At 42.4% G+C, this 26,152-nt stretch overlaps 6 non-coding genes across 6 annotated transcripts; all 6 read right to left on the bottom strand.

Moving 5' to 3' along the window:
- Nucleotides 1-12,166: 12,166 nt before the first annotated feature.
- On the bottom strand, nucleotides 12,167-12,248 carry TRNAS-GCU (transfer RNA serine (anticodon GCU)). Its single transcript has one exon. It is a non-coding gene; the product is annotated as a tRNA-Ser (tRNA).
- Nucleotides 12,249-17,077: 4,829 nt separating this feature from the next.
- Nucleotides 17,078-17,159, bottom strand: TRNAS-GCU (transfer RNA serine (anticodon GCU)). The gene has a single exon. It is a non-coding gene; the product is annotated as a tRNA-Ser (tRNA).
- A 1,458-nt stretch (nucleotides 17,160-18,617) lies between these two features.
- TRNAS-GCU (transfer RNA serine (anticodon GCU)) lies at nucleotides 18,618-18,699 on the bottom strand. Its single transcript has one exon. It is a non-coding gene; the product is annotated as a tRNA-Ser (tRNA).
- A 1,727-nt stretch (nucleotides 18,700-20,426) lies between these two features.
- Nucleotides 20,427-20,508, bottom strand: TRNAS-GCU (transfer RNA serine (anticodon GCU)). Its single transcript has one exon. It is a non-coding gene; the product is annotated as a tRNA-Ser (tRNA).
- A 1,875-nt stretch (nucleotides 20,509-22,383) lies between these two features.
- TRNAG-GCC (transfer RNA glycine (anticodon GCC)) lies at nucleotides 22,384-22,465 on the bottom strand. The gene has a single exon. It is a non-coding gene; the product is annotated as a tRNA-Gly (tRNA).
- Nucleotides 22,466-22,526: 61 nt separating this feature from the next.
- Nucleotides 22,527-22,608, bottom strand: TRNAS-GCU (transfer RNA serine (anticodon GCU)). Its single transcript has one exon. It is a non-coding gene; the product is annotated as a tRNA-Ser (tRNA).
- Between the last annotated feature and the right edge of the window lie 3,544 nt (nucleotides 22,609-26,152).

Raw genomic sequence — 26,152 nt, 5'->3', positions numbered from 1 at the left:
TGACTGCATTTGTGTTCGAAACAAAACGGATAAAACGACGGAGGCGAGATTCGAACTCGCGCGGGCAGAGCCCAATGGATTAGCAGTCCATCGCCTTAACCACCCCGTCCTCGATTTAAAACGGGTTTAATTATTTTGCCTGAATTTGTGATTAAAACAATCCTTTTAAAACGACGGAGGCGAGATTCGAACTCGCGTGTTTAGAGCAAAATGTATTAGCAATCCATCGCCTTAACCATTCGGCCATCCCTTCCGCGATTTAAACGAGTTAAATCATTTTGACTGCATTTGTGTTCAAAACAAAACGGATAAAACGACGGAGGCGAGATTTGAACTCGCGTGTTTAGGGCCTAATGTATTAGCAATCCATCGCCTTAACCACTGGGCCATCCCTTCCGCGATTTAAACGAGTTAAATCATTTTGACTGCATTTGTGTTCAAAACAAAACGGATAAAACGACGGAGACGAGATTTGAACTCGCGTGTTTAGGGCCTAATGCATTAGCAATCCATCGCCTTAACCACTCGACCATCCCTTCCGCGATTTAAACGAGTTAAATCATTTTGACTGCATTTGTGTTCAAAACAAAACGGATAAAACGACGGAGGCGAGATTGGAACTCGCGCGGGCAGAGCCCCATGGATTAGCAGTCCATCGCCTTAACCACCCCGTCCTCGATTTAAAATTGGTTTAATTATTTTGCCTGAATTTGTGATTAAAACAATCCGGTTAAAACGACGGAGGCGAGATTCGAACTCGCGTGTTTAGGGCCCAATGTATTAGCAATCCATCGCCTTAAATACTCGGCCATCCCTTCCGCGATTTAAACGAGTTAAATCATTTTGACTGCATTTGTGTTCAAAACAAAACGGATAAAACGACGGAGGCGAGATTCGAACTCGCGCGGGCAGAGCCCAATGGATTAGCAGTCCATCGCCTTAACCACCCCGTCCTCGATTTAAAACGGGTTTAATTATTTTGCCTGAATTTGTGATTAAAACAATCCGGTTAAAACGACGGAGGCGAGATTCGAACTCGCGTGTTTAGAGCAAAATGTATTAGCAATCCATCGCCTTAACCATTCGGCCATCCCTTCCGCGATTTAAACGAGTTAAATCATTTTGACTGCATTTGTGTTCAAAACAAAACGGATAAAACGACGGAGGCGAGATTTGAACTCGCGTGTTTAGGGCCTAATGTATTAGCAATCCATCGCCTTAACCACTGGGCCATCCCTTCCGCGATTTAAACGAGTTAAATCATTTTGACTGCATTTGTGTTCAAAACAAAACGGATAAAACGACGGAGGCGAGATTCGAACTCGCGCGGGCAGAGCCCAATGGATTAGCAGTCCATCGCCTTAACCACCCCATTGAGTTCAGAATATATGTATTTCTAGAGTTTTTGTTGAATTTCCTCCTCGCGGACTCGGATTCGTCGAATTTCATTACTTTATCATTAGTCGTTAGCGCCATCTGTTGCCTGACGGATGAAACTGAAAATAGTTTCTTTTGGCGGGAAATTGGCTTGAATTTGAAAATTAGGCTTAAGAAGACGTAAAGCGCCAAAGTTGAAAAACTGTTAGTTGAGACTTAATTACTAAGAATTTGTTAAACTTCATTTTTAATAAATAAAATTTTGATAAATTTCTGGTGTAATACTTGTTTTTACTTTATTTTATCTTTTTCATTATTAAAGTAACAAATAATATGAAAAGTTATTAAATTTTATCATGGGTAGAAAATGCTCAGTAGAGAAGTGCGTTAACACTGGTAGGAATAAAAATGTTTCGTGGCATAAGTAAGTATAGAAATAAAGAATATTAAAAAATATTCAGAAGTTCAACACTTTTTGAATTGTACTATTAAGATTCCCTACTAAAAATCCCGAGTTAATGAAACAATGGTGTCGGGCCATTAATAAACCCGAATGGACTCCACAAAAATATGATGCTATTTGCGGTGATCATTTTTGTCAAGCGGACTATCGCGAAAATTCTAAAATACGCGTGCTATCGGCTAATGCAGTTCCTACTCTGTTTTTACCCGAAACTTGCAACCCAAACTTCAACATAGGAATTGTATATTAATGAAATATAATTCTAAGAAAATTAAATGTTTTACTGTAATTTGCCACTTTTAAACCGTTTACAGAAAACTTACAGTCGGTGTAACAAAAATGTAGGCCTAAACAAAAGTATTATTTCGGAGAGTTCCGCGTCTTATTCGCGATCAATAGAGATAATCCCAGACCCTGAAGACCTTTTAGAAATAAGTGGCTGTGAAGTTGTGGATGATGTTGCTCAAAATATTGACATTGAAAATACGGATGGCGAAATTATGTCAATGGATAAAAATGTAAGACACGCTTTATTAAGTTTGGCAACATCCCTAATGCTTTACAACATAATCAGGCAGAGGAACGCAATGTTGCTTCATCAGAAGTTGAAGGTTTGGTTGAACCCATGGATTGGGACTATACTCCTAGCCGTTGCTCTCAAGGCAATACGAGTTTAAACAAAAACCAAGAAACTGATGAAAGGACTGCAGCTTTATATTCATTGTCAACATTTCATGTACATTGAATAGTTATGTTTAACTTATGTTGGTACACATGATGACATTTTCTTTCACCTCAGACATATCACAAGACAGACGAAAAGATTTTAAGAGAAATTGAAACCCTTTCCAAGAAAAAGGTACATAATATGCTAGAGAATATAGAGCCACGCTTAACTGCACATATTCCAATCATAACACTGCCACTTTAGAATAGAGAAATTGCGATGCTTAAAAATCAACTGGCAAATCAAATAAAAAGAAGAAAGATCATCCAAAAGACATTTAATTTAACAAAGCGAAGACTCATACGAAGAGATAAAAAGATTGAAAGTTTCAAAGGAATTATCGCAACTTTGCGAAAAGACAAATTAATGCTAGAAGAAAATATTATACAATTAGAAGATGTATTTTCTCCTACTGCGAAAGAACTTTTCCAACATTTAAAGGAAGCAGGACCCAAAAACAAAGCCAAGAAAGCTTATAGTAGCATTCTTCGAGAATTTGCTATAACCTTGCATTTCTATAGCCCTAAAGCGTATAGATATCTTCGCCAAATTTTCTGTTTGCCTCATCCAAATACACTCCGAAATTGGGGTTCCAAAATAGACGGCGAACCTGGATTCACTGCCCAGAGTTTTCAATTCCTAAAGAAAGAAGTGGAAAAATCTAAATACCCAGTTTTGGTGTCTCTAATGTTAGACGAAATGGCCATTAGGAAAGAGATAAAGTGGAACGGGAAATCCTTTGATGGCTACGTCAACTATGGCACTAGCATCGAGTCCAAGACTGACAATGATGAAGTCGCTACCTCTGTTCTTGTATTTATGGTTGTTGCCATAAACGGTAGTTGGAAGCTACCGATTGGCTATTTTTTCGTTCATGGCACCCCCGCCTGGCTTCTAGATACACTCGTCAGAGAAGCTTTCCATCATCTGAATTTGACTGGTGCTAAATGTGTTGCGCTCGTTTGCGATGGGCTCGCATCAAACATTTCCATGGCACACAGACTCGGAGTTGTCATGAATTCCAAAGAAATCAAATCAGTTTTTCCAAACCCTGGTAAGACAAAAAACCATTTCACACAAATACTTATGAATAATTTAAAACCTTTGTTTCCTTTCCTGAATAGCAAATCCAAAAGACGATGTAGCTTTTATTTTAGACGTTTGTCATATGTTGAAACTGATCAGAAACTTGTGGGAACATCACAATTTGCTTGTGGATCGGCAAAGTGGAAACGTAAATACAAACTTAAATGATATAATCGTAAAAATATATTAATAGTTTTATTTTTAGGACATATTTTGGGCATTAATTGTACTTCTTGAATTGGTGCAAGAGGAAGAAGGTCTTAGTATTGCTAACAAATTAAGCCGATTTCACATAAAATTTCACACTCAAAAGATGAAAGTCAAACTAGCAGCCCAAACTTTGAGTGCTTCAGTGGCTAGCGCTCTGAAACTCCTAAAACAAATAAAAATGAAAGAGTTTCAAAACTGTGAGGGCACAGTTAATTTTATCGAGACAGTTGACAGGTGACAAAACACGCTAAATTTATTGCCTGTCGGTTGTAATAGTTTATTATTTCTCAGGGCATTTGATATCCTAAACTCTCGCAACCCTTATGCCAAAGGGTATAAGTCTCCAATAAATAACTCAAATGTTAACATCAAGAGAGCAAGTCTAAATAAAGCTAAAGAACTTATGTTGAGTCTAACAGACGCAGATGGTAATCTGATTTGCGAGTCCACACGTAAAACTGGACCACTCGGATTCGCCGTTTCTATTAGCAGCGTTCTGTATTTAGTGGATATGTATGTGCACCAAGATGGTCCGTTAAAGTATGTCAGACAAAAGTAAAGTTTTTATTCTACACTTGGGTATAGCTAACTAAACAAATGCTATATATAAAATATAGATACCTCCCAACATATAAACTATCCCAGGATCATTTGGAGCTTTTTTTCTCAACGATACGTACAAAGGGGGGCTGGAATAATAATCCAACGGTGGCGCAATTTAAATCGGCATACAAGAGCTCTTTTTTAGCAAAATTAGAAGCATCTGGATGCGCTAATGTTCTAGCTCTAGATGACACCGCCATTCCAGATATTTGTGAAATGTCCACAACCTTTTTAAGCGCAGCAACCACCACAGAGTCGTCAGATAATCAAGTGTCTGATGATCTCGCAGAACTAGATTTTTACTTTGATGGGTCGAATCTCTTGAGAGATAATATCATTCAATACGTGGGCGGTTTTGTTGTGATGAAACTCAGAAGAATTCTGAAATGTGACATATGCAAGGCTAGCCTAGAAGAAAGCAGCGGTAGAAACACCAGTTTCCATGATTACTGCTTATCAGAGAAAGGGCTGATACATTTACGAGACCATGGAGGACTAATTTACCCATCCAGAACCGTTGTTACCCTGCTTCAAATTACAGAAAAATGCATTCGAAGATTAAATCTGGAAAAACATGGAACCGCAAGCAATTCACTAACCTTAAAAATTGAGTCCCTTGTTAGGAGGTGCTTGGTTCATGAAACTCTTTTCCCAGATTTAAATGATCATATGTTCGATCAAGAGCTTGGTTTTAATCACCATTTAAACTTCCTCATCTCAAAAATTATCTATATATACACAAACGTAAGGATGAGGAAAATCGCCAAAAACTTTAATGAGAAAATGAGAAGGGAAGTTTTGAGAAAAAAACTTACCAAAATAATATTGTTTAAAGGGCAGTAAACATAGTAGCTTTCAAGATTAAATCTGTGTAGCAGTTAAAAGTATTAAAATTTTTAAATCGGTCTTAATTATAATTAAAACTGAACTTACATAGCGGTTTTCAAACATTTCTTTCTGTCTAAAGCAGACGAATGCGGCGATAGTAACATAACTAACATTTACTTGTTTTTTTCTAGTTTGTTTTAAGTAAAATAGATGGCGCTACCACCTAATGATAAAGTTGTCTGTCCGTCCCATATTTTTAAAAACGATGGACGCGCGAGCGCGAAAACTCGATATCCAAATAGGACTCTAGAAATACATATATTCTGAACTCAATGAACCACCCCGTCCTCGATTTAAAATTGGTTTAATTATTTTGCCTGAATTTGTGATTAAAACAATCCGGTTAAAACGACGGAGGCGAGATTCGAACTCGCGTGTTTAGGGCCCAATGTATTAGCAATCCATCGCCTTAAATACTCGGCCATCCCTTCCGCGATTTAAACGAGTTAAATCATTTTGACTGCATTTGTGTTCAAAACAAAACGGATAAAACGACGGAGGCGAGATTCGAACTCGCGCGGGCAGAGCCCAATGGATTAGCAGTCCATCGCCTTAACCACCCCGTCCTCGATTTAAAACGGGTTTAATTATTTTGCCTGAATTTGTGATTAAAACAATCCGGTTAAAACGACGGAGGCGAGATTCGAACTCGCGTGTTTAGAGCAAAATGTATTAGCAATCCATCGCCTTAACCATTCGGCCATCCCTTCCGCGATTTAAACGAGTTAAATCATTTTGACTGCATTTGTGTTCAAAACAAAACGGATAAAACGACGGAGGCGAGATTTGAACTCGCGTGTTTAGGGCCTAATGTATTAGCAATCTATCGCCTTAACCACTGGGCCATCCCTTCCGCGATTTAAACGAGTTAAATCATTTTGACTGCATTTGTGTTCAAAACAAAACGGATAAAACGACGGAGACGAGATTTGAACTCGCGTGTTTAGGGCCTAATGCATTAGCAATCCATCGCCTTAACCACTCGACCATCCCTTCCGCGATTTAAACGAGTTAAATCATTTTGACTGCATTTGTGTTCAAAACAAAACGGATAAAACGACGGAGGCGAGATTGGAACTCGCGCGGGCAGAGCCCAATGGATTAGCAGTCCATCGCCTTAACCACCCCGTCCTCGATTTAAAATTGGTTTAATTATTTTGCCTGAATTTGTGATTAAAACAATCCGGTTAAAACGACGGAGGCGAGATTCGAACTCGCGTGTTTAGGGCCCAATGTATTAGCAATCCATCGCCTTAAATACTCGGCCATCCCTTCCGCGATTTAAACGAGTTAAATCATTTTGACTGCATTTGTGTTCAAAACAAAACGGATAAAACGACGGAGGCGAGATTCGAACTCGCGCGGGCAGAGCCCAATGGATTAGCAGTCCATCGCCTTAACCACCCCGTCCTCGATTTAAAACGGGTTTAATTATTTTGCCTGAATTTGTGATTAAAACAATCCGGTTAAAACGACGGAGGCGAGATTCGAACTCGCGTGTTTAGAGCAAAATGTATTAGCAATCCATCGCCTTAACCATTCGGCCATCCCTTCCGCGATTTAAACGAGTTAAATCATTTTGACTGCATTTGTGTTCAAAACAAAACGGATAAAACGACGGAGGCGAGATTTGAACTCGCGTGTTTAGGGCCTAATGTATTAGCAATCTATCGCCTTAACCACTGGGCCATCCCTTCCGCGATTTAAACGAGTTAAATCATTTTGACTGCATTTGTGTTCAAAACAAAACGGATAAAACGACGGAGACGAGATTTGAACTCGCGTGTTTAGGGCCTAATGCATTAGCAATCCATCGCCTTAACCACTCGACCATCCCTTCCGCGATTTAAACGAGTTAAATCATTTTGACTGCATTTGTGTTCAAAACAAAACGGATAAAACGACGGAGGCGAGATTGGAACTCGCGCGGGCAGAGCCCAATGGATTAGCAGTCCATCGCCTTAACCACCCCGTCCTCGATTTAAAATTGGTTTAATTATTTTGCCTGAATTTGTGATTAAAACAATCCGGTTAAAACGACGGAGGCGAGATTCGAACTCGCGTGTTTAGGGCCCAATGTATTAGCAATCCATCGCCTTAAATACTCGGCCATCCCTTCCGCGATTTAAACGAGTTAAATCATTTTGACTGCATTTGTGTTCAAAACAAAACGGATAAAACGACGGAGGCGAGATTCGAACTCGCGCGGGCAGAGCCCAATGGATTAGCAGTCCATCGCCTTAACCACCCCGTCCTCGATATAAAACGGGTTTAATTATTTTGCCTGAATTTGTGATTAAAACAATCCGGTTAAAACGACGGAGGCGAGATTCGAACTCGCGTGTTTAGAGCAAAATGTATTAGCAATCCATCGCCTTAACCATTCGGCCATCCCTTCCGCGATTTAAACGAGTTAAATCATTTTGACTGCATTTGTGTTCAAAACAAAACGGATAAAACGACGGAGGCGAGATTTGAACTCGCGTGTTTAGGGCCTAATGTATTAGCAATCCATCGCCTTAACCACTGGGCCATCCCTTCCGCGATTTAAACGAGTTAAATCATTTTGACTGCATTTGTGTTCAAAACAAAACGGATAAAACGACGGAGACGAGATTTGAACTCGCGTGTTTAGGGCCTAATGCATTAGCAATCCATCGCCTTAACCACTCGACCATCCCTTCCGCGATTTAAACGAGTTAAATCATTTTGACTGCATTTGTGTTCAAAACAAAACGGATAAAACGACGGAGGCGAGATTGGAACTCGCGCGGGCAGAGCCCAATGGATTAGCAGTCCATCGCCTTAACCACCCCGTCCTCGATTTAAAATTGGTTTAATTATTTTGCCTGAATTTGTGATTAAAACAATCCGGTTAAAACGACGGAGGCGAGATTCGAACTCGCGTGTTTAGGGCCCAATGTATTAGCAATCCATCGCCTTAAATACTCGGCCATCCCTTCCGCGATTTAAACGAGTTAAATCATTTTGACTGCATTTGTGTTCAAAACAAAACGGATAAAACGACGGAGGCGAGATTCGAACTCGCGCGGGCAGAGCCCAATGGATTAGCAGTCCATCGCCTTAACCACCCCGTCCTCGATTTAAAACGGGTTTAATTATTTTGCCTGAATTTGTGATTAAAACAATCCGGTTAAAACGACGGAGGCGAGATTCGAACTCGCGTGTTTAGAGCAAAATGTATTAGCAATCCATCGCCTTAACCATTCGGCCATCCCTTCCGCGATTTAAACGAGTTAAATCATTTTGACTGCATTTGTGTTCAAAACAAAACGGATAAAACGACGGAGGCGAGATTTGAACTCGCGTGTTTAGGGCCTAATGTATTAGCAATCCATCGCCTTAACCACTGGGCCATCCCTTCCGCGATTTAAACGAGTTAAATCATTTTGACTGCATTTGTGTTCAAAACAAAACGGATAAAACGACGGAGGCGAGATTCGAACTCGCGCGGGCCTAATGTATTAGCAATCCATCGCCTTAACCACTCGGCCATCCCTTCCGCGATTTAAACGAGTTAAATCATTGTGACTGCATTTGTGTTCAAAACAAAACGGATAAAACGACGGAGGCGAGATTCGAACTCGCGCGGGCAGAGCCCAATGGATTAGCAGTCCATCGCCTTAACCACCCCGTCCTCGATTTAAAACGGGTTTAATTATTTTGCCTGAATTTGTGATTAAAACAATCCGGTTAAAACGACGGAGGCGAGATTCGAACTCGCGTGTTTAGAGCAAAATGTATTAGCAATCCATCGCCTTAACCATTCGGCCATCCCTTCCGCGATTTAAGCGAGTTAAATCATTTTGACTGCATTTGTGTTCAAAACAAAACGGATAAAACGACGGAGGCGAGATTTGAACTCGCGTGTTTAGGGCCTAATGTATTAGCAATCCATCGCCTTAACCACTGGGCCATCCCTTCCGCGATTTAAGCGAGTTAAATCATTTTGACTGCATTTGTGTTCAAAACAAAACGGATAAAACGACGAAGACGAGATTTGAACTCGCGTGTTTAGGGCCTAATGCATTAGCAATCCATCGCCTTAACCACTCGACCATCCCTTCCGCGATTTAAACGAGTTAAATCATTTTGACTGCATTTGTGTTCAAAACAAAACGGATAAAACGACGGAGGCGAGATTCGAACTCGCGCGGGCAGAGCCCAATGGATTAGCAGTCCATCGCCTTAACCACCCCGTCCTCGATTTAAAATTGGTTTAATTATTTTGCCTGAATTTGTGATTAAAACAATCCGGTTAAAACGACGGAGGCGAGATTCGAACTCGCGTGTTTAGGGCCCAATGTATTAGCAATCCATCGCCTTAAATACTCGGCCATCCCTTCCGCGATTTAAACGAGTTAAATCATTTTGACTGCATTTGTGTTCAAAACAAAACGGATAAAACGACGGAGGCGAGTTTCGAACTCGCGCGGGCAGAGCCCAATGGATTAGCAGTCCATCGCCTTAACCACCCCGTTCTCGATTTAAAACGGGTTTAATTATTTTGCCTGAATTTGTGATTAAAACAATCCGGTTAAAACGACGGAGGCGAGATTCGAACTCGCGTGTTTAGAGCAAAATGTATTAGCAATCCATCGCCTTAACCATTCGGCCATCCCTTCCGCGATTTAAACGAGTTAAATCATTTTGACTGCATTTGTGTTCAAAACAAAACGGATAAAACGACGGAGGCGAGATTTGAACTCGCGTGTTTAGGGCCTAATGTATTAGCAATCCATCGCCTTAACCACTGGGCCATCCCTTCCGCGATATAAACGAGTTAAATCATTTTGACTGCATTTGTGTTCAAAACAAAACGGATAAAACGACGGAGGCGAGATTCGAACTCGCGCGGGCAGAGCCCAATGGATTAGCAGTCCATCGCCTTAACCACCCCGTCCTCGATTTAAAACGGGTTTAATTATTTTGCCTGAATTTGTGATTAAAACAATCCGGTTAAAACGACGGAGGCGAGATTCGAACTCGCGTGTTTAGAGCAAAATGTATTAGCAATCCATCGCCTTAACCATTCGGCCATCCCTTCCGCGATTTAAGCGAGTTAAATCATTTTGACTGCATTTGTGTTCAAAACAAAACGGATAAAACGACGGAGGCGAGATTTGAACTCGCGTGTTTAGGGCCTAATGTATTAGCAATCCATCGCCTTAACCACTGGGCCATCCCTTCCGCGATTTAAGCGAGTTAAATCATTTTGACTGCATTTGTGTTCAAAACAAAACGGATAAAACGACGAAGACGAGATTTGAACTCGCGTGTTTAGGGCCTAATGCATTAGCAATCCATCGCCTTAACCACTCGACCATCCCTTCCGCGATTTAAACGAGTTAAATCATTTTGACTGCATTTGTGTTCAAAACAAAACGGATAAAACGACGGAGGCGAGATTCGAACTCGCGCGGGCAGAGCCCAATGGATTAGCAGTCCATCGCCTTAACCACCCCGTCCTCGATTTAAAATTGGTTTAATTATTTTGCCTGAATTTGTGATTAAAACAATCCGGTTAAAACGACGGAGGCGAGATTCGAACTCGCGTGTTTAGGGCCCAATGTATTAGCAATCCATCGCCTTAAATACTCGGCCATCCCTTCCGCGATTTAAACGAGTTAAATCATTTTGACTGCATTTGTGTTCAAAACAAAACGGATAAAACGACGGAGGCGAGTTTCGAACTCGCGCGGGCAGAGCCCAATGGATTAGCAGTCCATCGCCTTAACCACCCCGTCCTCGATTTAAAACGGGTTTAATTATTTTGCCTGAATTTGTGATTAAAACAATCCGGTTAAAACGACGGAGGCGAGATTCGAACTCGCGTGTTTAGAGCAAAATGTATTAGCAATCCATCGCCTTAACCATTCGGCCATCCCTTCCGCGATTTAAACGAGTTAAATCATTTTGACTGCATTTGTGTTCAAAACAAAACGGATAAAACGACGGAGGCGAGATTTGAACTCGCGTGTTTAGGGCCTAATGTATTAGCAATCCATCGCCTTAACCACTGGGCCATCCCTTCCGCGATATAAACGAGTTAAATCATTTTGACTGCATTTGTGTTCAAAACAAAACGGATAAAACGACGGAGGCGAGATTCGAACTCGCGCGGGCAGAGCCCAATGGATTAGCGGTCCATCGCCTTAACCACCCCGTCCTCGATTTAAAACGGGTTTAATTATTTTGCCTGAATTTGTGATTAAAACAATCCGGCTAAAACGACGGAGGCGAGATTCGAACTCGCGTGTTTAGAGCAAAATGTATTAGCAATCCATCGCCTTAACCATTCGGCCATCCCTTCCGCGATTTAAACGAGTTAAATCATTGTGACAGCATTTGTGTTCAAAACAAAACGGATAAAACGACGGAGGCGAGATTCGAACTCGCGCGGGCAGAGCCCAATGGATTAGCAGTCCATCGCCTTAACCACCCCGTCGTCGATTTAAAACGGGTTTAATTATTTTGCCTGAATTTGTGATTAAAACAATCCGGTTAAAACGACGGAGGCGAGATTCGAACTCGCGTGTTTAGAGCAAAATGTATTAGCAATCCATCGCCTTAACCATTCGGCCATCCCTTCCGCGATTTAAACGAGTTAAATCATTTTGACTGCATTTGTGTTCAAAACAAAACGGATAAAACGACGGAGGCGAGATTCGAACTCGCGCGGGCCTAATGTATTAGCAATCCATCGCCTTAACCACTCGGCCATCCCTTCCGCGATTTAAACGAGTTAAATCATTGTGACTGCATTTGTGTTCAAAACAAAACGGATAAAACGACGGAGGCGAGATTCGAACTCGCGCGGGCAGAGCCCAATGTATTAGCAATCCATCGCCTTAACCACTCGACCATCCCTTCCGCGATTTAAACGAGTTAAATCATTTTGACTGCATTTGTGTTCAAAACAAAACGGATAAAACGACGGAGGCGAGATTCGAACTCGCGCGGGCAGAGCCCAATGGATTAGCAGTCCATCGCCTTAACCACCCCGTCCTCGATTTAAAATTGGTTTAATTATTTTGCCTGAATTTGTGATTAAAACAATCCGGTTAAAACGACGGAGGCGAGATTCGAACTCGCGTGTTTAGGGCCCAATGTATTAGCAATCCATCGCCTTAAATACTCGGCCATCCCTTCCGCGATTTAAACGAGTTAAATCATTTTGACTGCATTTGTGTTCAAAACAAAACGGATAAAACGACGAAGGCGAGATTCGAACTCGCGCGGGCAGAGCCCAATGGATTAGCAGTCCATCGCCTTAACCACCCCGTCCTCGATTTAAAACGGGTTTAATTATTTTGCCTGAATTTGTGATTAAAACAATCCGGTTAAAACGACGGAGGCGAGATTCGAACTCGCGTGTTTAGAGCAAAATGTATTAGCAATCCATCGCCTTAACCATTCGGCCATCCCTTCCGCGATTTAAACGAGTTAAATCATTTTGACTGCATTTGTGTTCAAAACAAAACGGATAAAACGACGGAGGCGAGATTTGAACTCGCGTGTTTAGGGCCTAATGTATTAGCAATCCATCGCCTTAACCACTGGGCCATCCCTTCCGCGATTTAAACGAGTTAAATCATTTTGACTGCATTTGTGTTCAAAACAAAACGGATAAAACGACGGAGACGAGATTTGAACTCGCGTGTTTAGGGCCTAATGCATTAGCAATCCATCGCCTTAACCACTCGACCATCCCTTCCGCGATTTAAACGAGTTAAATCATTTTGACTGCATTTGTGTTCAAAACAAAACGGATAAAACGACGGAGGCGAGATTGGAACTCGCGCGGGCAGAGCCCAATGGATTAGCAGTCCATCGCCTTAACCACCCCGTCCTCGATTTAAAATTGGTTTAATTATTTTGCCTGAATTTGTGATTAAAACAATCCGGTTAAAACGACGGAGGCGAGATTCGAACTCGCGTGTTTAGGGCCCAATGTATTAGCAATCCATCGCCTTAACCACTCGACCATCCCTTCCGCGATTTAAACGAGTTAAATCATTTTGACTGCATTTGTGTTCAAAACAAAACGGATAAAACGACGGAGGCGAGATTCGAACTCGCGCGGGCAGAGCCCAATGGATTAGCAGTCCATCGCCTTAACCACCCCGTCCTCGATTTAAAATTGGTTTAATTATTTTGCCTGAATTTGTGATTAAAACAATCCGGTTAAAACGACGGAGGCGAGATTCGAACTCGCGTGTTTAGGGCCCAATGTATTAGCAATCCATCGCCTTAAATACTCGGCCATCCCTTCCGCGATTTAAACGAGTTAAATCATTTTGACTGCATTTGTGTTCAAAACAAAACGGATAAAACGACGAAGGCGAGATTCGAACTCGCGCGGGCAGAGCCCAATGGATTAGCAGTCCATCGCCTTAACCACCCCGTCCTCGATTTAAAACGGGTTTAATTATTTTGCCTGAATTTGTGATTAAAACAATCCGGTTAAAACGACGGAGGCGAGATTCGAACTCGCGTGTTTAGAGCAAAATGTATTAGCAATCCATCGCCTTAACCATTCGGCCATCCCTTCCGCGATTTAAACGAGTTAAATCATTTTGACTGCATTTGTGTTCAAAACAAAACGGATAAAACGACGGAGGCGAGATTTGAACTCGCGTGTTTAGGGCCTAATGTATTAGCAATCCATCGCCTTAACCACTGGGCCATCCCTTCCGCGATTTAAACGAGTTAAATCATTTTGACTGCATTTGTGTTCAAAACAAAACGGATAAAACGACGGAGACGAGATTTGAACTCGCGTGTTTAGGGCCTAATGCATTAGCAATCCATCGCCTTAACCACTCGACCATCCCTTCCGCGATTTAAACGAGTTAAATCATTTTGACTGCATTTGTGTTCAAAACAAAACGGATAAAACGACGGAGGCGAGATTGGAACTCGCGCGGGCAGAGCCCAATGGATTAGCAGTCCATCGCCTTAACCACCCCGTCCTCGATTTAAAATTGGTTTAATTATTTTGCCTGAATTTGTGATTAAAACAATCCGGTTAAAACGACGGAGGCGAGATTCGAACTCGCGTGTTTAGGGCCCAATGTATTAGCAATCCATCGCCTTAAATACTCGGCCATCCCTTCCGCGATTTAAACGAGTTAAATCATTTTGACTGCATTTGTGTTCAAAACAAAACGGATAAAACGACGGAGGCGAGATTCGAACTCGCGCGGGCAGAGCCCAATGGATTAGCAGTCCATCGCCTTAACCACCCCGTCCTCGATTTAAAACGGGTTTAATTATTTTGCCTGAATTTGTGATTAAAACAATCCGGTTAAAACGACGGAGGCGAGATTCGAACTCGCGTGTTTAGAGCAAAATGTATTAGCAATCCATCGCCTTAACCATTCGGCCATCCCTTCCGCGATTTAAACGAGTTAAATCATTTTGACTGCATTTGTGTTCAAAACAAAACGGATAAAACGACGGAGGCGAGATTTGAACTCGCGTGTTTAGGGCCTAATGTATTAGCAATCCATCGCCTTAACCACTGGGCCATCCCTTCCGCGATTTAAACGAGTTAAATCATTTTGACTGCATTTGTGTTCAAAACAAAACGGATAAAACGACGGAGGCGAGATTCGAACTCGCGCGGGCCTAATGTATTAGCAATCCATCGCCTTAACCACTCGGCCATCCCTTCCGCGATTTAAACGAGTTAAATCATTGTGACTGCATTTGTGTTCAAAACAAAACGGATAAAACGACGGAGGCGAGATTCGAACTCGCGCGGGCAGAGCCCAATGGATTAGCAGTCCATCGCCTTAACCACCCCGTCCTCGATTTAAAACGGGTTTAATTATTTTGCCTGAATTTGTGATTAAAACAATCCGGTTAAAACGACGGAGGCGAGATTCGAACTCGCGTGTTTAGAGCAAAATGTATTAGCAATCCATCGCCTTAACCATTCGGCCATCCCTTCCGCGATTTAAGCGAGTTAAATCATTTTGACTGCATTTGTGTTCAAAACAAAACGGATAAAACGACGGAGGCGAGATTTGAACTCGCGTGTTTAGGGCCTAATGTATTAGCAATCCATCGCCTTAACCACTGGGCCATCCCTTCCGCGATTTAAGCGAGTTAAATCATTTTGACTGCATTTGTGTTCAAAACAAAACGGATAAAACGACGAAGACGAGATTTGAACTCGCGTGTTTAGGGCCTAATGCATTAGCAATCCATCGCCTTAACCACTCGACCATCCCTTCCGCGATTTAAACGAGTTAAATCATTTTGACTGCATTTGTGTTCAAAACAAAACGGATAAAACGACGGAGGCGAGATTCGAACTCGCGCGGGCAGAGCCCAATGGATTAGCAGTCCATCGCCTTAACCACCCCGTCCTCGATTTAAAATTGGTTTAATTATTTTGCCTGAATTTGTGATTAAAACAATCCGGTTAAAACGACGGAGGCGAGATTCGAACTCGCGTGTTTAGGGCCCAATGTATTAGCAATCCATCGCCTTAAATACTCGGCCATCCCTTCCGCGATTTAAACGAGTTAAATCATTTTGACTGCATTTGTGTTCAAAACAAAACGGATAAAACGACGGAGGCGAGTTTCGAACTCGCGCGGGCAGAGCCCAATGGATTAGCAGTCCATCGCCTTAACCACCCCGTCCTCGATTTAAAACGGGTTTAATTATTTTGCCTGAATTTGTGATTAAAACAATCCGGTTAAAACGACGGAGGCGAGATTCGAACTCGCGTGTTTAGAGCAAAATGTATTAGCAATCCATCGCCTTAACCATTCGGCCATCCCTTCCGCGATTTAAACGAGTTAAATCATTTTGACTGCATTTGTGTTCAAAACAAAACGGATAAAACGACGGAGGCGAGATTTGAACTCGCGTGTTTAGGGCCTAATGTATTAGCAATCCATCGCCTTAACCACTGGGCCATCCCTTCCGCGATATAAACGAGTTAAATCATTTTGACTGCATTTGTGTTCAAAACAAAACGGATAAAACGACGGAGGCGAGATTCGAACTCGCGCGGGCAGAGCCCAATGGATTAGCAGTCCATCGCCTTAACCACCCCGTCCTCGATTTAAAACGGGTTTAATTATTTTGCCTGAATTTGTGATTAAAACAATCCGGCTAAAACGACGGAGGCGAGATTCGAACTCGCGTGTTTAGAGCAAAATGTATTAGCAATCCATCGCCTTAACCATTCGGCCATCCCTTCCGCGATTTAAACGAGTTAAATCATTGTGACAGCATTTGTGTTCAAAACAAAACAGATAAAACGACGGAGGCGAGATTCGAACTCGCGCGGGCAGAGCCCAATGGATTAGCAGTCCATCGCCTTAACCACCCCGTCGTCGATTTAAAACGGGTTTAATTATTTTGCCTGAATTTGTGATTAAAACAATCCGGTTAAAACGACGGAGGCGAGATTCGAACTCGCGTGTTTAGAGCAAAATGTATTAGCAATCCATCGCCTTAACCATTCGGCCATCCCTTCCGCGATTTAAACGAGTTAAATCATTTTGACTGCATTTGTGTTCAAAACAAAACGGATAAAACGACGGAGGCGAGATTCGAACTCGCGCGGGCCTAATGTATTAGCAATCCATCGCCTTAACCACTCGGCCATCCCTTCCGCGATTTAAACGAGTTAAATCATTGTGACTGCATTTGTGTTCAAAACAAAACGGATAAAACGACGGAGGCGAGATTCGAACTCGCGCGGGCAGAGCCCAATGTATTAGCAATCCATCGCCTTAACCACTCGACCATCCCTTCCGCGATTTAAACGAGTTAAATCATTTTGACTGCATTTGTGTTCAAAACAAAACGGATAAAACGACGGAGGCGAGATTCGAACTCGCGCGGGCAGAGCCCAATGGATTAGCAGTCCATCGCCTTAACCACCCCGTCCTCGATTTAAAATTGGTTTAATTATTTTGCCTGAATTTGTGATTAAAACAATCCGGTTAAAACGACGGAGGCGAGATTCGAACTCGCGTGTTTAGGGCCCAATGTATTAGCAATCCATCGCCTTAAATACTCGGCCATCCCTTCCGCGATTTAAACGAGTTAAATCATTTTGACTGCATTTGTGTTCAAAACAAAACGGATAAAACGACGAAGGCGAGATTCGAACTCGCGCGGGCAGAGCCCAATGGATTAGCAGTCCATCGCCTTAACCACCCCGTCCTCGATTTAAAACGGGTTTAATTATTTTGCCTGAATTTGTGATTAAAACAATCCGGTTAAAACGACGGAGGCGAGATTCGAACTCGCGTGTTTAGAGCAAAATGTATTAGCAATCCATCGCCTTAACCATTCGGCCATCCCTTCCGCGATTTAAACGAGTTAAATCATTTTGACTGCATTTGTGTTCAAAACAAAACGGATAAAACGACGGAGGCGAGATTTGAACTCGCGTGTTTAGGGCCTAATGTATTAGCAATCCATCGCCTTAACCACTGGGCCATCCCTTCCGCGATATAAACGAGTTAAATCATTTTGACTGCATTTGTGTTCAAAACAAAACGGATAAAACGACGGAGGCGAGATTCGAACTCGCGCGGGCAGAGCCCAATGGATTAGCAGTCCATCGCCTTAACCACCCCGTCCTCGATTTAAAACGGGTTTAATTATTTTGCCTGAATTTGTGATTAAAACAATCCGGCTAAAACGACGGAGGCGAGATTCGAACTCGCGTGTTTAGAGCAAAATGTATTAGCAATCCATCGCCTTAACCATTCGGCCATCCCTTCCGCGATTTAAACGAGTTAAATCATTGTGACAGCATTTGTGTTCAAAACAAAACGGATAAAACGACGGAGGCGAGATTCGAACTCGCGCGGGCAGAGCCCAATGGATTAGCAGTCCATCGCCTTAACCACCCCGTCGTCGATTTAAAACGGGTTTAATTATTTTGCCTGAATTTGTGATTAAAACAATCCGGTTAAAACGACGGAGGCGAGATTCGAACTCGCGTGTTTAGAGCAAAATGTATTAGCAATCCATCGCCTTAACCATTCGGCCATCCCTTCCGCGATTTAAACGAGTTAAATCATTTTGACTGCATTTGTGTTCAAAACAAAACGGATAAAACGACGGAGGCGAGATTCGAACTCGCGCGGGCCTAATGTATTAGCAATCCATCGCCTTAACCACTCGGCCATCCCTTCCGCGATTTAAACGAGTTAAATCATTGTGACTGCATTTGTGTTCAAAACAAAACGGATAAAACGACGGAGGCGAGATTCGAACTCGCGCGGGCAGAGCCCAATGTATTAGCAATCCATCGCCTTAACCACTCGACCATCCCTTCCGCGATTTAAACGAGTTAAATCATTTTGACTGCATTTGTGTTCAAAACAAAACGGATAAAACGACGGAGGCGAGATTCGAACTCGCGCGGGCAGAGCCCAATGGATTAGCAGTCCATCGCCTTAACCACCCCGTCCTCGATTTAAAATTGGTTTAATTATTTTGCCTGAATTTGTGATTAAAACAATCCGGTTAAAACGACGGAGGCGAGATTCGAACTCGCGTGTTTAGGGCCCAATGTATTAGCAATCCATCGCCTTAAATACTCGGCCATCCCTTCCGCGATTTAAACGAGTTAAATCATTTTGACTGCATTTGTGTTCAAAACAAAACGGATAAAACGACGAAGGCGAGATTCGAACTCGCGCGGGCAGAGCCCAATGGATTAGCAGTCCATCGCCTTAACCACCCCGTCCTCGATTTAAAACGGGTTTAATTATTTTGCCTGAATTTGTGATTAAAACAATCCGGTTAAAACGACGGAGGCGAGATTCGAACTCGCGTGTTTAGAGCAAAATGTATTAGCAATCCATCGCCTTAACCATTCGGCCATCCCTTCCGCGATTTAAACGAGTTAAATCATTTTGACTGCATTTGTGTTCAAAACAAAACGGATAAAACGACGGAGGCGAGATTCGAACTCGCGCGGGCCTAATGTATTAACAATCCATCGCCTTAACCACTCGGCCATCCCTTCCGCGATTTAAACGAGTTAAATCATTGTGACAGCATTTGTGTTCAAAACAAAACGGATAAAACGACGGAGGCGAGATTCGAACTCGCGCGGGCAGAGCCCAATGGATTAGCAGTCCATCGCCTTAACCACCCCGTCCTCGATTTAAAACGGGTTTAATTATTTTGCCTGAATTTGTGATTAAAACAATCCGGTTAAAACGACGGAGGCGAGATTCGAACTCGCGTGTTTAGAGCAAAATGTATTAGCAATCCATCGCCTTAACCATTCGGCCATCCCTTCCGCGATTTAAACGAGTTAAATCATTTTGACTGCATTTGTGTTCAAAACAAAACGGATAAAACGACGGAGGCGAGATTCGAACTCGCGCGGGCCTAATGTATTAGCAATCCATCGCCTTAACCACTCGGCCATCCCTTCCGCGATTTAAACGAGTTAAATCATTGTGACTGCATTTGTGTTCAAAACAAAACGGATAAAACGACGGAGGCGAGATTCGAACTCGCGCGGGCAGAGCCCAATGGATTAGCAGTCCATCGCCTTAACCACCCCGTCCTCGATTTAAAACGGGTTTAATTATTTTGCCTGAATTTGTGATTAAAACAATCCGGTTAAAACGACGGAGGCGAGATTCGAACTCGCGCGGGCAGAGCCCAATGGATTAGCAGTCCATCGCCTTAACCACCCCGTCGTCGATTTAAAACGGGTTTAATTATTTTGCCTGAATTTGTGATTAAAACAATCCGGTTAAAACGACGGAGGCGAGATTCGAACTCGCGTGTTTAGAGCAAAATGTATTAGCAATCCATCGCCTTAACCATTCGGCCATCCCTTCCGCGATTTAAACGAGTTAAATCATTTTGACTGCATTTGTGTTCAAAACAAAACGGATAAAACGACGGAGGCGAGATTCGAACTCGCGCGGGCCTAATGTATTAGCAATCCATCGCCTTAACCACTCGGCCATCCCTTCCGCGATTTAAACGAGTTAAATCATTGTGACTGCATTTGTGTTCAAAACAAAACGGATAAAACGACGGAGGCGAGATTCGAACTCGCGCGGGCAGAGCCCAATGTATTAGCAATCCATCGCCTTAACCACTCGACCATCCCTTCCGCGATTTAAACGAGTTAAATCATTTTGACTGCATTTGTGTTCAAAACAAAACGGATAAAACGACGGAGGCGAGATTCGAACTCGCGCGGGCAGAGCCCAATGGATTAGCAGTCCATCGCCTTAACCACCCCGTCCTCGATTTAAAATTGGTTTAATTATTTTGCCTGAATTTGTGATTAAAACAATCCGGTTAAAACGACGGAGGCGAGATTCGAACTCGCGTGTTTAGGGCCCAATGTATTAGCAATCCATCGCCTTAAATACTCGGCCATCCCTTCCGCGATTTAAACGAGTTAAATCATTTTGACTGCATTTGTGTTCAAAACAAAACGGATAAAACGACGAAGGCGAGATTCGAACTCGCGCGGGCAGAGCCCAATGGATTAGCAGTCCATCGCCTTAACCACCCCGTCCTCGATTTAAAACGGGTTTAATTATTTTGCCTGAATTTGTGATTAAAACAATCCGGTTAAAACGACGGAGGCGAGATTCGAACTCGCGTGTTTAGAGCAAAATGTATTAGCAATCCATCGCCTTAACCATTCGGCCATCCCTTCCGCGATTTAAACGAGTTAAATCATTTTGACTGCATTTGTGTTCAAAACAAAACGGATAAAACGACGGAGGCGAGATTCGAACTCGCGCGGGCCTAATGTATTAACAATCCATCGCCTTAACCACTCGGCCATCCCTTCCGCGATTTAAACGAGTTAAATCATTGTGACAGCATTTGTGTTCAAAACAAAACGGATAAAACGACGGAGGCGAGATTCGAACTCGCGCGGGCAGAGCCCAATGGATTAGCAGTCCATCGCCTTAACCACCCCGTCCTCGATTTAAAACGGGTTTAATTATTTTGCCTGAATTTGTGATTAAAACAATCCGGTTAAAACGACGGAGGCGAGATTCGAACTCGCGTGTTTAGAGCAAAATGTATTAGCAATCCATCGCCTTAACCATTCGGCCATCCCTTCCGCGATTTAAACGAGTTAAATCATTTTGACTGCATTTGTGTTCAAAACAAAACGGATAAAACGACGGAGGCGAGATTCGAACTCGCGCGGGCCTAATGTATTAGCAATCCATCGCCTTAACCACTCGGCCATCCCTTCCGCGATTTAAATGAGTTAAATCATTGTGACTGCATTTGTGTTCAAAACAAAACGGATAAAACGACGGAGGCGAGATTCGAACTCGCGCGGGCAGAGCCCAATGGATTAGCAGTCCATCGCCTTAACCACCCCGTCCTCGATTTAAAACGGGTTTAATTATTTTGCCTGAATTTGTGATTAAAACAATCCGGTTAAAACGACGGAGGCGAGATTCGAACTCGCGTGTTTAGAGCAAAATGTTTTAGCAATCTATCGCCTTAACCATTCGGCCATCCCTTCCGCGATTTAAACGAGTTAAATCATTTTGACTGCATTTGTGTTCAAAACAAAACGGATAAAACGACGGAGGCGAGATTTGAACTCGCGTGTTTAGGGCCTAATGTATTAGCAATCCATCGCCTTAACCACTCGACCATCCCTTCCGCGATTTAAACGAGTTAAATCATTTTGACTGCATTTGTGTTCAAAACAAAACGGATAAAACGACGGAGGCGAGATTCGAACTCGCGCGGGCAGAGCCCAATGGATTAGCAGTCCATCGCCTTAACCACCCCGTCCTCGATTTAAAATTGGTTTAATTATTTTGCCTGAATTTGTGATTAAAACAATCCGGTTAAAACGACGGAGGCGAGATTCGAACTCGCGTGTTTAGGGCCCAATGTATTAGCAATCCATCGCCTTAAATACTCGGCCATCCCTTCCGCGATTTAAACGAGTTAAATCATTTTGACTGCATTTGTGTTCAAAACAAAACGGATAAAACGACGGAGGCGAGTTTCGAACTCGCGCGGGAAGAGCCCAATGGATTGGCAGTCCATCGCCTTAACCACTCGGCCACCCCGTCATCGATTTAACCGAGTTTAATCATTTCGACTGCATTTGTGTTCAAAACAAAACGGATGAAACGACGGAGGCGAGATTCGAACTCGCGCGGGAAGAGCCCAATGGATTAGCAGTCCATCGCCTTAACCAATCGGCCACCCCGTCCTCGATTTAAAACTGGTTTAATTATTTTGCCTGAATTTGTGATTAAAACAATCCGGTTAAAACGACGGAGGCGAGATTCGAACTCGCGTGTTTAGGGCCCAATGTATTAGCAATCCATCGCCTTAAATACTCGGTCATCCCTTCCGCGATTTAAACGAGTTAAATCATTTTGACTGCATTTGTGTTCAAAACAAAACGGATAAAACGACGGAGGCGAGATTCGAACTCGCGCGGGCAGAGCCCAATGGATTAGCAGTCCATCGCCTTAACCACCCCGTCCTCGATTTAAAATTGGTTTAATTATTTTGCCTGAATTTGTGATTAAAACAATCCGGTTAAAACGACGGAGGCGAGATTCGAACTCGCGTGTTTAGGGCCCAATGTATTAGCAATCCATCGCCTTAAATACTCGGCCATCCCTTCCGCGATTTAAACGAGTTAAATCATTTTGTGTGTGGGTGTGTGTGTGTGTGTCAGGCTGTTGTTATTGACTTATACCCCAGGGGACCGCGTTCGCAGTTTCCGAATCGAAGCAAATGTGTTCGCCATTTCCGGACCGCATTCACAGTTCCCGGAAAATTCAAAACTTGAAGCTATCCACAATTCAACTGGCCACTACTATTTCATCTGACTAGTCAATTGTCCTTTCCACATGAACACCAATCTGTATTCACTGGCTTCTAACACCACCACCTTCTGGGCGTTGCTTTTGTCTATCCCACAAAGACACCAGTCTGTACTTACTGGCTTCTAACACCACGATCTTCTGGTCTTTGTTTTGGTCCATCCCACATGGACACCTGGCTTCTACACCACCATCTTCTCGTCTTTGTTTTTGTCCATCCCACATGGACACCAGTCTGCACACCTGGCTTCTACACCACCATCTTCAGGTCATTGTTGTTGTCCATCCCACATGGACACCAGTCTGTACACCTGGCTTCTACTCCATCATCATCGTTAAGGTTAAGACATCCGCGGCGATCGGCCAGGGTTACGAGAAACGTCCAGCCTCCCAATGGCGGGGCTTCCACCAAAGGTTCACGCAATTGAGCTGTTCTTATCCATACCTGCGATTCGAAATCCTTATATACTACCTATTAGAATAAGGTGAAGCAACCGGCGTATGCTTCATTTTAAACGCCAATATTAGTCAAGTCTCTCAAGAATATTTAATTGTTCTTTATCAAGACGATGTAACGCTCAATAAGGCGAACAACTAACGAAGAAAATATTTAATATTAATTATATTTATTTTAATATTTAAGATAATCTTGTTTCTAAACTCAAAATTAAAACGGAAAGAGTTAAAAAGCAGTCTATATTTTTGTCTGTGTGTGTCTGTCCGTTGTCACACTAGTGCGCCGAGTTAGCAGTTCGCTTTGTTTTGATGTGTTAAGAAATCCTACAGAACCTTAATATTCACTTTTTCAGAATATAAAGTGAATATGTGGAAATCTTTTTCGTAATTACGATGCATTTAGTACTTTTGTAGCTTTAAAGCTCTGTTTCATTTTGATATTCCAAGAATGTTTTTTAATATTGTTATTTGAAATGGATGTTTATATATTACTTAAGCTATACTACATCTGTTTATAGCATAATCCTTTCTATAGTGATTTCAAAACGAACGCAACGATATTGGTCAAATGTACTTTTATTTGTCAATTGTCAATAGGCCTAGTGAACCAAAAAGTAAACGCTTGGGTTTGGTTTTCGTTTATGTAATGCAGAGACATTAACGGTTCAGAGTGAGCCGAAAGTTAAATACACTGTTAAATAGTTAGGCTTAGATTTTATAATCATGGTGGATATCTGGGCCGCGATCAGCAGAGCTCAGCGCTGTTAGCAGTGTCGTACATGACGGGATTTTGCTATTGAATTTGACGTCACGGTGCTCAGCGCTGAGCCAGCGCGGTCTTCAAAGAAAATAGTCGGGCTTTGGGGAAACGTGACGTAAAACGCGTAGTTCTCAGCTTGGCGAAAAAACATGGAGGAATTAATACAAATAGCTCTTGCTGATTCTGATGGGACTATAGCTATTTAATTGGCGTGAAAGTATTTGATGACGCGAGAATTTTAAGAGACATGTTACTTTCTAATTTTAATTATAAAAGACGTTGTTATCTATCTCTTTAAATATGTTATCATACAATTTTTGTTAAGCCTTGGTACCTTGCACGCTTTATTGTGCTAGCGTCATTTTTAAAACACCGATGACCGGAAAAAAGCTATGACGACAGATCTCACCGGTAACCGTTTTCCAAAATCCGCTGTCATTTTGGGGAGCTCTGCTGGACGCAGCCAAGACCAGTGAAAGGTCTGATCGTAATCGGATTATAGCTTCGTGTTTTCATGCTATTTATGGTGCGCATTTACTTCCAGTGTGTGTAGCCACAAATAAGCTTTGGTGTTATGTAACGTTAACAGTCATGTTGACAAACTAAGAAAATCGTTGAGGTGAAACGACAGGATATTGTTTACATGGCAACCCTGTTGTGAATATGGCTTTGAACATAGAGGGTATACAGTTGAGGAGTAGAAAATTCGGCCTTTAAAAAAACGTAAAGGTAATATCCCTCCAAAGGTTTAGCTCTTCATTTCCCGTTTTTCCCCCATCGGATGATTTTAATGTGTACGAGTATATCCTTATTGGATGTAAAATGTCGTCTGATTTACAGTATATTTGCTATGCTTTGTATACTGCTTTAATATTTCATAAATTTTAACTTCAGTATTTGTTCTTAAAAAAAGAAACATTTCCATATCTGGGTAAGTAAGTTTGTAAGTAGTCCTCCTCGGAGAGGTAATATTTTGGTTTTCCCAAATTGTATAAAAGTAACTCGAAGAGATGTAATTTTAAACGTCTAAATTACTTAAAACCACGTCTGGATGGCCGAGCGGTCTAAGGCACGACACTGAAGGGGCTTAGCTTCCTTCGTTCACGATGTAAATCTGTGTATTCTGGTCCTCGTATGAGGGCGTGGGTTCGAATCCCACTTCTGACACGATATTCTTTATGAAAATAACTGGATGAGATGTAATTTTAAAACGTCAAATTACACAAAACCACGTCAGGATGGCCTAGCGGTCTAATGTGCCAGACTCAAGGGGCTTAGCTTCCTTCGTTCACGATGTGAATCTGTGTATTCTGGTACTAGTATGATGGCGTGGGTTCGAATCCCACTTCTGACACGATATGTTTTATAAAAATAACTCGAAGAGATGTAATTTTAAACGTCTAAATTACTTAAAACCCCGTCTGGATGGCCGAGCCGTCTTAGGCGCTAGACTCAAGGGGCTTAGTTTCCTTCGTTCACGATGTGAATCTGTGTATTCTGGTCCTTGTATGAGGGCAAGGGTTCGAATCAAATTTTGACACGATATGTTTTAAGAAAATAACTGGATGAGATGTAATTTTAAAACGTCCAAATTACTCAGAACCACGTCAGGATGGCCGAGCGGTCTAAGGCGCCAGACTCAAGGGACTTAGCTTCCTTCGTTCACGATGTGAATCTGTTTATTTTGGTCCTCCTTTGAGGGC

The sequence above is a fragment of the Phalangium opilio genome, unplaced genomic scaffold (genome assembly GCF_054372755.1).
Source record: "Phalangium opilio isolate 3A_F unplaced genomic scaffold, DU_Popi_V2 ptg001662l_1, whole genome shotgun sequence".
NCBI lineage: Eukaryota > Metazoa > Arthropoda > Arachnida > Opiliones > Phalangiidae > Phalangium > Phalangium opilio.
The sequence above is the reverse complement of the archived record's forward strand: the minus strand, read 5'-3'. Positions and strand labels throughout refer to the sequence as shown.